General features: G+C 39.9%; 1 long non-coding RNA gene across 1 annotated transcript; it reads right to left on the bottom strand.

The window, feature by feature from the left end:
- Positions 1-642: 642 nt before the first annotated feature.
- On the bottom strand, positions 643-3551 carry LOC137204960 (uncharacterized). The gene is made up of 3 exons (XR_010933929.1): positions 3502-3551; positions 2884-3019; positions 643-915 (listed from the first exon to the last, which is right to left on the bottom strand). It is a non-coding gene; the product is annotated as an uncharacterized lncRNA (long non-coding RNA).
- Positions 3552-15270: the final 11719 nt, after the last annotated feature.

Here is a 15270-nt window from a genome sequence, read left to right as displayed (position 1 = left end):
ATAAGCAGAAACCTGCTGGGTGAGACAGACATCTGGGATCATCAGAGGGCACCTGTGAAATGAGAAATCGCACATTGGGAATTGTAAGTCCTGTAACAGAGAAGTTAGTAGGTTTACCTTTCTTGCCCTGTCTTGCTCCTTAGAGAGTCTACTCCTAGCATCACTGATAGGAGATCAGCGCCATGGGCCCTGAGCCTACCCGCTTTCCAATGGCACCCTCAGTTGAATGGACTGAGGGTTATACATGCCGGACCCAAGCAGACCAATCAGGAGCCCTTTCCAGGAATTTGGAATTGGGACCCAAGGACTCCAGTTCACTGACCCTCAAAGTTTAGTGTGCATAAGAATCATGCAAGATTCCCAAGCTCCAGCAGCATATCTTTGGATCTAGAGCTGAAGGATATTTGATCTTCAGGATGTGTCTGATACAGTAGGTTTGGAGCTCAGGATCCTTTTAACGAGTATCCCCAGTAAATCTAAAGCAAAAAGGCCATGGTTCACAAATAGAGAAAGAGGCCTCTGGACTGGGAGTTTCTCTAGAGCTAAGGTGGTCATTTGGGGCCATCTAAATTGTGAAGCAGAAGAAAGAGGTCTAGAGAGAGAGAAAAGTGTAAGGCAGACACGCAGAGAGGTTGTGGGGCAGGCGGGAGGCTGGCTGATCAGTCCCCCTTCCCAACCTTTCTCCCTTGCTTGCCTCACACTAGTAGAGACTAGAAATTCTAAGCACCTGTGCCCAGTCTTCTTTGAAGCCAGGAGGTCCCATGACATACTTTGGGCCAATGAGAGGTGCATGGAAATCTGCTTTGTTGAGACTGGGCGTCTTGGGAAAGTTTTGCCTTCGGGATGGAAGGGTAGCCACCAGCCTGCTGCCCATGTTTGCTCTTCTTCCTACATAACACCTGGAGCAACAGTCACCTGTGATCCGTGAAGCAAGAGAAACAAACAAAGTCAACACATTAAGGATGCAAAGTGGGAGAAAGCCATCAAGTGATGGGTCCAATGCCCTCATCCCTGCTTGTGGCACACGTATATAGTAGAATATGTTTAAATATTTAGTGACTTTGTAGAAGTGAAATCAGGACTATGAGAAGAAAACTGTAGGTGAGACAACTCCAGGGCATCCTGGAGTTGCATCAGTGACAGGAAGAGCCAATCATTACTGCTGCTTCTCTCACATAACCACCAGAAAGAAACAGTTGAGGGCAAGGAGACACGTATAATAAATAGTCAGTTCAGCAGCAATCTTAACAGGGGCATTCTAACATAATCTGAAGGAGAACTAATGGCCCATCCAAGAAAATGAATCTGCTAGATTTTCTTAACTAGTGTAATGAACTACCCATAAGAAATACATAATTATCCTACAGACTATTTCACTATGTTATAGTTATAGGCCAAAAGAAAAATATGCAAAGAAAACCAAAGTCAATAGGAAAGGCAATTAAAATTCTATGACAAAACCAGAGAGCACTAGTAGAGAAGGACCTCAGCCTATGATTGGTGGCTCAGGTTTGAATCATCTTGAATCAAGGTGTAGGCCCCAGCCGAGGTAAGGAGTCAACACACCCAGAACATGCAACCTCAACTGACTGGAAAATAAGATTAAGAAGCAAAATCATAACTGTATTTTTCTAAGCAGGAATGATGAGAAGATATTTAAACAGTTTTGTAACCATAATGACATTTTAGTTTATTCTGTTTGCTTGTTAGGGTGTTAAAAACTGTATTAGTTTCCTGTGCCGGCTGTTACAAATGACCACAAACTTGGTGGCTTAAAAACAACAGAAATGTATCCTCTCCTAGCTCTGGAAGAGGGCAGCAGTCCAAAAGCAAGGTTGCACTGCCTCCAGAAGCTCTGGGGGAGAATCCATCCCTTGCCTCTTCTAGCTTCTAGTGGCTGCCAGCATTCCTTGACTCACGGCCACATCATTCCAATCCCTGCCTCTGTAGTTACATGGCTCCTTCTCTTCCTGTGTCTGTCTGATCTCCCTCTTTCTCTCATAAGGACATTTGTGATTGGATTTAAGGTCCAGGCAGGTAATCCAGGATAATTTCCCCTTATCAAGATACTTAATCACAACAAAGGCCATTGTTCCTTAGAAAGTAACATTTATAGGTTCTAGGAATTAGGACCTGATATCTTTAGGTAGCCATAATTCAGCCTAATATAGAGTTACTAAGAAAATCTGATATACTTGACTTGCGATTTTAATTTACATTTAGATATGTTTAAGTTTATAATCAACTTATGAAAGTTTAGGGAATTATATTTTTGATTTATCATTTGGACAAGAAGTGTATGAATATTTAAAAGAATATTGCCTGGTTTTTTTTAAACATCTTTATTGGAGTATAATTGCTTTACAATGGTGTGTTAGTTTCTAAAAGGTCATTTTAAAACAAATTTATCAGTTTAATATATCAGACTTTTTAAAATGGTATGAATTTCTTCTCTACTTAATGTCCTTGGATTTTAACAAGTCTATAACATTTTTCACTCGATGTCTCTCTGGATTTACTCTGTGTGTGTGTGTGTGTGTGTGTGTGTTTCAGTAACCCTTGATAGACTATTTCTCATTCTTACCCTAAAAAATGAGGAGGGAATTGAAACTGATGCAAAAAGCAAACTTACATGTGCACGCCCACTGCATAGCCCATGAATGCCAAGAGCTAGGGTCAGGAAGTACAGGGACTGAACACACCGGGTCATTCACATCAGTGGGCAGTGGCTCAAGTGTCACTGCACGAGAACAGCCTCTGAGCTCACCAAAGAACTATCACTTGCCTCATAATGACTCCTGTCTTGTGCCTGTGGGTTTGGTTCCTTTAACAATGGGTCACAGGGCTGTTACAGAACGCTTTGCTTTGTTTATTTCCACTTACCAGGCTAAGCGTGTCCTCAGTTTTAAAGCTATGTTTTGAAGAAGGATGTTTGCTGAGATGCACTTTCACAGTGTACTCTGTTCCATGGGGCACATGACTGAATTCAGGGATTGCCCGTCCTTATGCAGTTGAACATCTAGACAAGAAAAAAAAATTTTTTTTAATTACAGTGCAGTTGATTTACAATATTGTGTTAATTTCTGCTGTACAGAAAAGTGATTTAGTTATACATATATATACATTCTTTTTTTATATTCTTTTCCATTATGGTTTATCAGAGGATGTTGGATACAGTTCTCTGTGCTATACAGTAGGACCTTGTCGCATAACCATTCTATACATAATAACTTACATCTGCTAACCCCAAACTCCCACCCCATCCCTCCCCCAACCCCCTCCCCCTTGGCAACCACAAGTCCCTTCTCTATGTCTGTGATGGACAAGAAAGTTTTGAGAGAGAAAAAAATGCTTTGCCCCAAGACATCTGCTTCTCTCCTCGGACTATTCAACTCTTAAGGCCATTCCTTTCCTGGCCACTAGCACTTCTTTTCCTCCAAAGTTTTCCCACCCCTGGCTTCTCACAGATTTCTGCATGCCTGAGCAGATAGATGGTCTCACCTCATAGGGTCTGCATGAATTGCATGATGTGGGGCTCTCCAGGAAAGTGGTAATAGATCAAGGAGTCTCAGAGGCATGTGGAATGTTTTATGTCTTCCCTGCATGTTGCCTATTGGTTATTTTGTGTCTACTGAAACCACATCCACCACTGAAGATTTTTCCTCTGGTCCTCTTTCAATTTGACGTGTGCTCAAAATGTTGGGCCAACGCTTTATTTCATGTTACTTTCCTTTTTGAGAATGACTTTATTGAATACAATGCACAGTATGAGTCACAGTAATTCAAGGCCATTAACTCTATAGGTTACAACAAACACTATAGAGTATTACTAATTATGCTGTACATGTATGGCTTTTGATCTTCAGGATGTTATAAATAAGAACTCAGTCACCTTCTTTATCATGTAATCAGTTCAACATGGCCGGCCCTGTTTTTTTTCTTTTCTTTCTTTTTTTTTTCCTGCAACTGAGGAAATTGGAGGAAGATAGCTTAAGTAATTTACGCTGGGTCACAAAGAGGCATTCTCTGTCAGAGAAGGAATATGCTCTTTTATGATGACTAGATAAAGTAGAAATCACTTCAAGCAAGAAACACTTTAATAACACTAAATTAGTATAATTTTTGAGTCACTAAAGCAGCATTTCCTGAGTACTCTGGGAGTTACCTTGGACACCTTCTACTGAAGTACAAATGAGCCCCAACTCAATCAAGTCTTTGAGAAGAAATGAAGTTATGAGGGGTTTACATGGCATTTTTGTTTCTTCAAGGATGTGTTGATGGATGCGAGACGAAAAGTAGGTAGTCAAGAGCATTCCATAAAATTGAGAGGAATGAGAGAGGAAATTAATAATGAAGACAATTTAAACTGGGAAGGTAATAAAATTTGCTTTCCCCTTCCTAATAATATGTATGCTTTCTAATGTTGGGTTTTCTGACTCCTTAATGAAAATGACTCTAGAAAATTGGAGGGGACATGAAGAAATAGCACAGATTTGGAAGTCTACAGGGAAATGTCAAGTTCCTGGTTGAAGATTACATTTTAAACACACCTTGATCAGCTTAGTCACTCGTGTGCCTGAACATTGCGGGTGTTTGTTTGCCATCTGACTGTGTGGGAATTTCTTTTGCTGCTACTGAGAACAGTGTATAGAAAATCTCAAAAGTCATTGTAAAGGGTAGTGACTAACTTGAAACTTCTTGAAGAGAAAATGGGGAAATTTCACAAAGGTCCCACCAGAGGTGGAAAATAATGAGTCTTAAAGTTTTGGGAACTGATTATATAAGCACATAAAATCAACAAACAGAGTGGGAAAATTCATTTCCCAGGGAGTCCTGAAGGCAGTCATGCCAAGTCATCCCAAAGCCTGTGTCACTAATAAATCCCCACAGACAGGACCTATGTTACCCAAGAAAATATGACAAAACTCATGTGGAAATCCTCACTGTGTCCAGCAGAGTGCTTTTCAAAATCACATTTTTTAATCAAAATAAAATTTTAAATATCTATATAGCTAGATACACACATCAGTGTAGATACCCATACAGAATATAGTATAAAGAACATGGAATTAAGAGCCAAAACCCCTGGGTTGAGAATTATCTCTACCTTCGTCCCTCTGGAAAATCTTTGAGCTTTGGTTTCCTATTTGTAATATGGGCTAATAATGCTTTCTTTAATATAAGTTGTTATGAAGCTCAAATAAGGAAATAAATAAACATGAAGGCACTTTATAAACTAAATAACTATTCAAATGTAACCTACTATTACGTTCATCATTATTTAAGAAAACTCAGTATATTGGGAAAACCTCAATATTCTCTGATGTTGTGGTCATATCGATACAACACATGCAAACCAAGACCAAGTCTGGAGCTAAAGATACGGGAGTGGGGGTTAGGGACGCAGACATAAGGTGCTTCCTAATTTGATGCTCTTTGCTGGACAACTTAGAATAAAGCAGGAGTCACAAGTGATTATATATTTCCCCTCAACTCATTTCACCAGAGACACCTCTGGGTAAATAAGGTCCATATGAAAATGAAGAAAAGTTATTCCTGTTAGTAATAACTGACAGGAATTAGGTGTGGTAAGAGCAGGAGCCAAGCCACTGAGCTTGCTTCGCAACCACTTACTACCCTCAGGGCCCCAGCCTAGACGGGCCTGTGCCCCCACCAAGACTCCCTCTTTGCTCCATCAAGGCTCTCCTCAGCCTCTCTCTCACTGCCTGCTGCTTCTCCAGTCCTCTCTGATATATCTGGGCCGTTTTGTTCCAGGTCCCTTCTCCCTTCACATTGCAAAGGTACTGCTTTTTCTACTCACAAATTACTGAACTACAATGGAGCTGCCTGCCTTCACACTAATAGACTAGGGTGACCCCTTGGTAACCAACCTCTAGGGTTGGTTGGACAGTTGAAGGTTAGCCTCAGCTAGGAAGGAACTAAAAAGTTCCCTTCTCACAGAATCTGTAATTTGACCTCCTTCTCAGAACAGATAAGAGGGATGTGGTTTTTACTTACTGGCCTAAAGGCACATCATACATTCATTTTACAGATGCAAAAATAAAAATAAAAAAGGAAGCCCTAGAGAGACAGAAAATGTTATTTGAAATGTTATAAAGAAAATCTCCCCACATGTCTTAAAACCCAAAGAAAAGTAAGCTACACCTGAGTGTCAGGACTGCCAGGAATTTCCTAAGATGTATCAAAGGGATCTATAAACATAAATCACCATGGGCTGCCCAAGTGTGCAGGTGAAGATAATACCTTAGACAATCAGAGTCCTCTGGTTTACAAAGGATTTTCATTTTTACAATCTTTTTTGATGTACATAACCCTATGAGGTAGTCAGGCCATATATTATTATAATTCCTACTTTAGAGATGACAGAACGAATGCTTAGGGAAGCAAAGCGACTTCTAAAATCACACAGCTCATAAGTGGTGAACAGGGGAGACTTGGATCTCTTGACTCCTAATCCTATGCTCTTTCTACAAAAGAACTAGGACTGAGGTTGGTGGGGAGAACACACTGCAGGAGAACACTGTCGATGGCTCTGCCTGACAAGTTGCTGCAGCAGCATTGCCTTTGGGACACCAAACCCCTAGTAGACCCCTCCTGTTTGCATAGACAAATCAGCCCTAGGTCCCCACAGTGAAGCTTTAAAACTGGTCTTCTGTAGAACTACTCTCTGAGGAAGGGGAGGATTGAAGATGTCCCAATGGCTGCTGTTTTGTTTGAAAGTCTCACCTTCAGCCATTCTTCTAGCTTATTGGGTGTATGACCACTGTTGATGCACAGTTATCTGGAAGGACGACACATGAGTCATTGTCATCCCTTCCTATGTCACCAACCATGTCCTCAGTGCTCGCTTTGTGCCAGGCCCCGCTAGGTGTCTGGAACACAAAATGTAGTAAGGGTTAAGTCATGAGCTAAGTGGGGGGATGGAAAAGTGGAAACAAGCAAGTACAGAATTGTGTATAGAGAACAGTGGAGGGAGAGGTGGCAAAGGAGAGCATCCAATCCCAAACACATCAACAATTTCCTAAGCAGAGAGCAAGAAGGGGGTAGTTTCTTTTTTTTTCTTCCAGATTTATTGAGATATAACTGACATATAGCACTGTATATGTTTAAGGTACACAGCATAATGATTTGCTTTATATACATTGTGAAATGATGACACAATAAGTTTAGTGAACAACCATCATCTTATATAGGTACAAAATTAAGAAATAGAAAAAAGGGGGGCAGAGTCAAGATGGCAGACTAAGAGGATGTGGAATTCGTGTCTCTGCACAACTAGGGCACCTACCAAGCACTGGTGAGAGACCACGGATACTTAAGGGGATGGGAGGAACCCCCAGTGACCAGCTTGTGAGATCTTGGTTCTCAGGCCAGAGGTCAGGCCCAAGCTTCTGTGGTGGGAGCTCTGAGTCCAACCTGCTGGACTAACAGAGAACCTCAGACCCCAGGGAATATTAATCAGAGTGAGGCCTCCCAGAGGTCCTCATCTCAGCACCAAGACCCACCTCTATCCAACTGCCTGCAAATTCCAGCGCCGGATGTCTTAAGCCAAACAAACAGTAAGACAGGAAAACAGCATCATCCATTAAAAAAAAAAAATTAAATGACAAAACAATATGTTACAGATGAAGGAGCAAAGTAAACACCAAAGACAAAAAACCAAATAAATGAAGACAAAATAGGCAAACTACCTGAAAAAGAATTCAGAGTAGTGATAGTAAAGATGATCCAAAAATCTCAGAAACAGAATGGAGAAAATAACAGAAACATTTAACAAGGATCTAGAAGAACTAAAGAGCAAACAAACAGTGATGAACAATACAATAACTGAAATTAAAAATACTCTAGAAGGAATCAATAGCAGAATAACTGAGACAGAAGAAGGGATAAGTGAGCTGGAATGGTGGAAATATGGTGGAAATAACTGCCAGGGAGTAGAAAAAAGAATGAAAAGAATTGAGGACAGTCTCAGAGACCTCTGGGACAATATTAAACGCACTAACATTCGAGTTATAGGGGTCCCAGAAGAAGAAGAGAAAAAGAAAGGGTCTGAGAAAATATTTGAAGAGAATATAGTGGAAAACTTCCCTAATATGGGAAAGGAAATAGTCAATCAAGTCCAGGGAGCACAGAGTCCCATACAGGATAAACCCAAACAGAAACATGCCGAGAAACATATTAATCAAACTATCAAAAATTAAATACAAAGAAAAAATATTAAAAGCAGAAAGGGAAAAGCAACAAATAACATACAAGGGAATCCCCATAAGGTTAACAGTTTATCTTTCAGCAGAAATTCTACAACCCAGAAGGGAGTGGCAGGACGTATTTAAAGCGATGAAAGGGAAAAAACTACAACCGAGATTACTCTACCCAGCAAGTATCTCATTCACATTTGATGGAGAAATTAAAACCTTTACAGACAAGCAAAAATTAAGAGAATTCAGCACCACCAAACCAGCTTTACAACAAATGCTAAAGGAACTTCTCTAGGCAGGAAACCAAAGAATAGGAAAAGACCTACAATAACAAACCCAAAACAATTAAGAAAATGGTAATAGGAACATACATATTGATAATTACCTTAAATGTAAATGGAATAAATGCTCCCCGCAAAAGACATAGACTGGCTGAATGGATACGAAAACAAGACCAATACATATGCTGTCTACAAGAGACCCACTTCAAACCTAGGGACACATACAGACTGAAAGTGAGGGGATGGAAAAAGATATTCCATGCAAATGGAAATCAAAAGAAAGCTGAAGTAGCAATTCTCATATCAGACAAAATAGACTTTAAAACAAAGACCATTACAAGAGACAAAGAAGGACACTACATAATGATCAAGGGATCAGTCCAAGAAGAAGATATAACAATGGTAAATATTTATGTACTCAATATAGGAGCACCTCAATGCATAAGGCAAATGCTAACGTCCATAAAAGGGGAAGTCGACAGTAACACAATAATAGTAGGGGACTTTAACACCCCACTTTCACCAATGGACAGATCATCCAAAATGAAAATAAATAAGGAAACACAAGTTTTAAATGACATATTAAAGAAGATGGACTAAATTGATATTTATTGGACATTCCATCCAAAAACAACAGAATACACTTTCTTCTCAGGTGCCCATGGAACATTCTCCAGGATAGATAATATCTTGGGTCACAAATCAAGCCTTGGTAAATTTAAGAAAATTGAAATCATATCAAATTTCTTTTCCGACCACAGTGCTATGAGACTAGATATCAATTGCAGGAAAAAACTGTAAAAAATACAAACATATGGAGGCTAAACAATATGCTACTAAATAACCAAGAGATCACTGAAGAAATCAAAGAGGAAATCAAAAAATACCTAGAAACAGATGACAATGAAAACATGATGACCCAAACCTATGGGATGCAGCAAAAGCAGTTCTAAGAGGGAATTTTATAGCAATACAACTCTACCTCAAGAAATAAGAAAAACCTCAACTAAACAACCTAACCTTACACTTAAAGCAATTAGAGAAAGAAGAACAAAAAAAAAAACCCTAAAGTTAGCAGAAGGAAAGAAATTATAAAGATCAGATCAGAAATGAATGAAAAAGAAATGAAGGAAACAGTAGCAAAGATCAATAAAACTAAAAGTTGGTTCTTTGAGAAGATAAACAAAATTGATAAAACATTAGCCAGACTCATCAAGAAAAAAAGGGAGAAGACTCAGATCAACAGAATTAGAAATGAAAAAGGACAAGTAACAACTGACACTGAAGAAATACAAAGGATCGTGAGAGATTACTACAAGCAACTATATGCCAATAAAATGGACAACCTGGAAGAAATGGACAAATTCTTAGAAAAGCACAACTTTCCAAGGCTGAACCAAGAAGAAATAGAAAATATAAACAGACCAATCACAAGCACTGATATTGAAAAGTTGATTAAAAACCTTCCAACAGGGTTTCCCTAGTGGCGCAGTGGTTGAGAGCCCACATGCCAATGCAGGGGACACGGGTTCGTGCCCTAGTTCAGGAAGATCCCACATGTCGCGGAGCAGCTGGGCCCATGAGCCATGGCCACTGCACCTGTGCGTCCGGAGCCTGTGCTCCGCAGTGGGAGAGGCTGCAATGGTGAAAGGCCCGCATACCGCAAAAAAAAAAAAAAAAAAAAAAAACCTTCCAACAAACAGAAGCCCAGGACAAGATGGTTTCACAGGCAAATTCTATCAAACATTTAGAGAAGAGTTAACACCTATCCTTCTCAAAATCTTCCAAAATATAGCAGAGGGAGGTACACTCCCCAACTCATCCTATGAGGCCACCATCACCCTGATACCAAAACCAGACAAAGATGTCACAAACAAAGAAAACTACAGGCCAATATCTCTGATGAACATAGATGCAAAAATCCTCAACAAAATACTAGCAAACAGAATCCAACCACACATTAAAAGGATCATACACCATGATCAAGTGGGGTTTATTCCAGGAATGCATGGATTCTTCAATATACATAAATCAATCAATGTGATACACCATATTAAAAAATTGAAGGATAAAAACCTGATAACCTCAGTAGATGGAAAAAAAAGCTTTTGTCAAAATTCAACACCCATTTATGAAAAAAACTCTCCAGAAAGTAGGCATAGAGGGAACCTAACTCAACATAATAAAGGCCATATATGACAAACCCACAGCCAACATCGCCCTCAATGGTGAAAAACTGAAACCCTTTCCTCTAAGATCAGGAACAAGACAAGGTTTCCCACTCTCACCATTATTATTCAACATAGTTTTTGAAGTTTTAGCCACAGCAATCAGAGAAGAAAAAGAAATAAAAGGAATCCAAATTGAAAAACAAGAAGTACAACTGTCACTGTTTACAGATGACATGATACTATACATAGAGAATCCTAAAGATGCTACCAGAAACCTACTAGAGCTAATCAATGAATTTGGTAGACTAGCAGGAAACAAAATCAATGCACAGAAATCTCTTGCATTCCTATATACTAATGATGAAAAATCTGAAAGAGAAATTAAGGAAACACTCCTATTTACCATTGAAACAAAAAAGAATAAAATACCTAGGAATAAACCTACCTAAAGTGACAAAAGACCTGTGTGCACAAAACTATAAGACACTGATGAAAGAAATTAAAGATGATACAAACAGACGGAGAGATATACCATGTTCTTGGATTGGAAGAATCAACATTGTGAAAATAACTATACTACCCAAAGCAATCTACAGATTCAATGCAATCTCTATCAAACAACCAATGGCATTTTTCACAGAACTAGAAAAAAATTTTCACAATTTGTATGGAAACACAAAAGACCCCAAATAGCAAAAGCAATCTTGAGAAAGGAAAATGGAGCTGGAGGAATCAGGATCCCTGACTTCAGACTATACTACAAAGCTACAGTAATCAAGACAGTATGGTACTGGCACAAAAACAGAAATATAGATCAATGGAACAGGATAGAAAGCCCAGAGATAAACCCACGCACATATGGTCACCTTATTTGTGATAAAGGAGACAAGAGTACACAATGGAGGAAAGAAAGCCTCCTCCATAAGTGGTGCTGGGAAAACTGGACAGCTATATGTAAAAGAATGAAATTAGAACACTTCCTAACATCATATACAAAAATAAATTCAAAATGGATTAAAGACTTAAATGTAAGGCCAGACACCATCAAACTCTTAGAGGAAAACATAGGCAGAACACTCTATGACATAAGTCACAGCAAGATCCTTTTTGACCCACCTCCTAGAGAAATAGAAATAAAACCAAAAATAAACAAATGGGACTTAATGAAACTTAAAAGCTTTTGTACAACAAAGGAAACCATGAACAGGTGAAAAGACAACCCTCAGAATGAGAGAAAATATTTGCAAATGGAGTAACTGACAAAGGATTAATCTCCAAAATATACAAGCAGTTCATGCAGCTCAATATCAAAAAAACAAACAACCCAATCCAAAAATGGGCAGAATACGTAAATAGACATTTATCCAAAGAAGATATACAGATTGCCAGCAAACAAATGAAAGGATGTTCAACATCATTAATCATTAGAGAAATGCAAATCAAAACTACAATAAGGTATCACCTCACACCAGTCAGAATAGCCATCATCAAAAAATCTACAAACAATAAATGCTGGAGAGGGTGCAGAGAAAAGGGAACCCTCTTGCACTGTTGGTGGGAATGTAAATTGATACAGCCACTATGGAGAACAGTATGGAGGTTCCTTATAAAAGTAAAAATAGAACTACCATATGACCCAGCAATACCACTACTGGGCATATATCCTGAGAAAACCATAATTCAAAAAGAGTCACGTACCACAATGTTCATTGCAGCACTATTTACGGTAGCCAGGACATGGAAGCAACCTAAGTGTCCATTGACAGATGAATGGATAAAGAAGATGTGGCACATATATACAATGGAATATTACTCAGCCATAAAAAAAAACGAAACTGAGTTATTTGTAGTGAGGTGGATGGACCTAGAGTCTGTCATACAGAGTGAAGTAAGTCAGAGAGAAAAAAACAAATACCATATGCTAACACATATATATGGAATCTAAAAATAAAATCGTTCTGAAGAACCTAGGGGCAGCACAGGAATAAAGACACAGACGTCGAGAATGGACTTGAGGACATGGGGAGGGGGAAGGGTAAGCTGGGACGTAGTGAGAGAGTGGCATGGACATATACACACTACCAAATGTAAAATAGATAGCTAGTGGGAAGCAGCCGCATAGCACAGGGAGATCAGCTCGGGGCTTTGTGACGACCTAGAGGGGTGGGATAGGGAGGGTGGGAGGGAGATGCAAGAAGGAGGGGATGTGGGGATATATGTATACGTATAGCTGATTCACTTTGTTATACAGCAGAAACTAACACAACATTGTAAAGCAATTATACTCCAATAAAGGTGTTAAAAAAGAAATAGAAAAAAGGTTTTTTTCCTTGTGAGGAGAACTCTAAGGATTTACTATTTTCACAACTTTCATATATAACATACAACAGTGTTAATTATATTTATCATGTTGTACTTTACATCCCTAGTACTTCTTTATCTTATAACTGGAAGTTTGTACATTTTGACCACTTTCACGCAATTCCCTCTCCCCTCATGCCCACCTCTGGTAACCACAAATATGATCTTTTTATATAAGGTTTTTTGTTTGTTTGTTTTTCAAGTATAATTGACCTACAATACCTTGTTAGTTCCTGATACACATAACATGGTGATTTGATATTTCTGTATTACAAAATGATCACCAAGATAAGTCTAGTTAAGGTCTGCCAACCATTCAAAACTATTACATAATGACTGACTCCTGTAATTTTATGCTTAGGATGGCCAGCATCTCCAAGTCCCAGAAAGACATCTTAGAATAAGGGGCAGAGGTCTCTTCTAAAGGGGCAGCAGTGTGCTGACAAGGAGGAAGCAGGTTCAGGCGTCTGGAGTACCTGAGTTCAAACCTGAGCTCTGCAATGCGCCCTCCGTGGGCTAAGTTACTGTCCTTCTTTACCTACCTAGTATGTGAAAACAGGGCTGTGGTACTGCCTACAGCACAGCGTAACTTAGGGGACTTCATTTAATAAAGGGATTGATCAGGTTCCAACCCTAGCATCACTCCTAACACTAGACCTTGGACAAGTAAATTTATTTACACTCCAAGGGTCTCATCTGTAAAAGAGTAAGAACAGTACCTCCTTCAGGGGGTTGTTATGAGAATTAAATGGCATACATGTGTAAAGTCCTTAGCCCAGGCCCTGGAACATGGGAAACACTCAATAAATGCTAGTCTACTAGACCACACGGCTCCCCATCATCATGGCAAAATTCTTCAAGACAAGAACTTTAATCCCTTTTCAAACTGGAGTTCATGCTCCTCATGTGAGAACCAGGTCAAAACAGAGCTGTGGTTACTGTGCTCCCCTTTTCCTGGGTTGTGGAGGAGATCAGAATATGCCACCCCCAAATCTACCACTTTGTCGTAAGGATGATTCTGAGCTGAAGGCAATCGAGAAGAAACAGATGCCTCTCTGGCCTCCCCCTCTCTACCAGGAAGGGTAGGATGATTCTTATCATAGGAGACAACTCTAGACTCTTATCAGCCCGGAGATGACACCACAGGGATCTACATAACCAGTCTTACTAAAACAAGCCTTATCTTCCATTAGTTTCCCCCATACTTCTGCTTTCCCACAGTTTGCCACCCCTAAAACTCTAAACCCCTTTTTCCTTTGTCTTGTCACTTCTCTACAAAAGTGATTGTTCTTAAGATATTATATAATTCCCAGTTCTAACCACCCGTTTGAGTTACTTATCATTGAGTTCTCCTGCGTGTGCGTGCCATGCATGCAATAATGAACTCTGTTTTTCTCTTGTTGCTGTCTTTTGTTGGTCTAATTTGTAAGGCCCCAGCCAAAAAACCTAGGAGGATAAAGAAAAGGGTATTTTTCCCCTTCCCTACAGTGGACCAGTCGTCCAAAACAACTCTAGTTCTGAACTATTGTCAGGAGCCAGACAATCCCTACACCTGCGGTGGTGTGGGTCCCCAAGGTCAACAGCATGTGTCCAGATCCAGGGCTTACCTCTCCTGTTCACTTCTATACCTCCTGTGGATTCAACATGAGGCTATCTGAGAAGAAGCATTGAACCACAGTGGCCACTGGTCTCATGAGGTGTTGCTTAGGGCTAAGGTCACCAAAGGCCATCACCGTCACCAACACTACTATCCCTGTGATCACTGTGGACCCATGATGTGGTGAAGATGACCTTGAACCAAGCTTACTGTTTATGAAAATAAGGGCTGTGATTTTTAGAGTTCTTATCTGAGTTCAAATTCAGTGCTTCTTAAATGTGTCAAGTTCTAAACAAATCACTGTACGAGGAGCAAACAACCAGAGGCAGCCAGCTCTGCCATGTGACGCAGCAAACTATACAGACTGAGAACACATTGAAAGGAAAGCAATTTATGATGCCTGCAGAACACCGGCGGTCCCACTGTAGCTTCCAGAAGACAGAGCTCACCCCAGGCCAGGCTGGGCTGAGATTGTTTTGTATTTGGTGCAGGGAAGCAGAGACCTGAGGTCAAGGAACTGTAGTAGGCAGTGACCCATATTCTGGGAGAATAAGCCAATGTCCGACTAGAATCCTGGATCACAGAGACTCCCTCCTTTCCATCTTTCTATTCCCAGCATATGACTCAGAAAGGATCCTCAT

This window comes from Pseudorca crassidens, chromosome 13 (genome assembly GCF_039906515.1).
Source record: "Pseudorca crassidens isolate mPseCra1 chromosome 13, mPseCra1.hap1, whole genome shotgun sequence".
In the NCBI taxonomy this organism is placed as follows: domain Eukaryota; kingdom Metazoa; phylum Chordata; class Mammalia; order Artiodactyla; family Delphinidae; genus Pseudorca; species Pseudorca crassidens.
This window is presented reverse-complemented; position numbering and strand designations above follow the sequence as displayed.